The sequence below is a fragment of the Suncus etruscus genome, chromosome 12 (assembly GCF_024139225.1).
Source record: "Suncus etruscus isolate mSunEtr1 chromosome 12, mSunEtr1.pri.cur, whole genome shotgun sequence".
Classification (NCBI taxonomy): Eukaryota; Metazoa; Chordata; class Mammalia; order Eulipotyphla; family Soricidae; genus Suncus; species Suncus etruscus.
In genome coordinates, this window is record NC_064859.1 from 92,022,426 (window position 1) to 92,023,927 (window position 1,502).

Consider the following 1,502-nt stretch of genomic DNA (forward strand, 5'->3'; position numbering starts at 1 on the left):
CAGACATGGCTCTTATGCAGCTGTAAGACAGTGATTATTGTTTGATATGCAAACCATATTCAAATGTCTTCTCTTTTCCCTGTCTTCTTCCTCCCCCCTCTTCCAGATTCAACATCTAATCAATGATAATGTCATTGCATTTAATTATTGGGTTTCTTTAGGTGACTGCCTCAGGAATTTAAAAAATATATCTATCTTTCATGACATTGATTTCTTCAAGTGTAGACCAGGTTTTTTTTTTTTTTTTTTTTGATTTTGCTTTATACTTGGCTGCACTCAGAGCTTGCTCCTGGCTCGGTGCTCAGGGATCATTTCCGGATGTTCTTGGGGGACCATCTGCGGTGCTGGGGCTCAGGCCTGGTTGACTATTTGCGGGGAAAAGTGCCTTCCTTGCTGCACTATCTCTCCAGCATCATAGGCCAGTAATTTTCCAGAATCTGCCTTCCTTTGAATTTTCCCAATTGTTTTTTTCATTGTATTAGCTTAAGTGTTTGGCAGGACAACTGCCCAGATGAGACAGTGTCTTGACCAGTGCGTCACTTTGGGAATTGGCTGATGCTTTTTGGTCCCTTTCCTGGTGATGCCACATTGCCATCATTTGGGCCAAATGGTGCCTATTTGATTTCTTCACAGGTTTGTCTTGTTCTTAATAGTGAAGGGGTTTAGAGGTCAGGACACCTCAGAAGTAGTGAGCTTACCTAGTGCAGCGATTTTTAGCTCCATTATTCTTGTTCTTTTTTTTTTTGGGGGGGGGGGTCACACCTGGCTGTGCTCAGGAATTTCTCTTGGCTCTGTGTTCAGAAATCACTTCTGGTAGGCACAGGGGACCATATGGGATGCCGGGATTCGAACCATTATCCCTCTGTCCTGGATCAGCTGCACACAAGGCAAATGCCCTACCGCTGTGCTATCTCTCTGGCCCCTATTCTTGTTTGTTTTTGTTTTTGCTTTTGTTTTTTTGGGTCACTCCTGGCCCTACACTCAGAAATTGTTCCTGGCAGGCTCAGGGGACCATATGGGATGCCAGGATTTGAACCACCGTCCTTCTGCATGCAAGGCAAACACCCTGCTTCTATGCTATCTCTCTGGCCCCTATTCTTGTTCTTTTTAACTCCCTTCCCCATCCCTTCTCTTGTTGTTTCAATGACCTGGGATGGAACATACACCTCAATGTGGTGCTTGCCGGAGGGAGGTCACCCTTCAAGTTGGGGTGCTCATACACTCTGCAGTGGGGTTCATTGAGATTTGGACTCCTTAGTTACAGTGCTTGCAAGCACATTCTGAAAGCACACATTCTTCAACAACCCCCCAGTTTTTATTGAGGTAGTGGAATTTACAATACTGTTAATCATACTTTTCTTGCATATATTGTTCCAATACCACATCCAGCACCAGAAAACCCATTTCTTTCTACCAGTGTCCCAAGGACACCTCCTAACCCAAAAATCCCCTATGTAAACTCAGTTCTCTAGAGAACATCTTTAGTTCTCATGGCTTTAAGT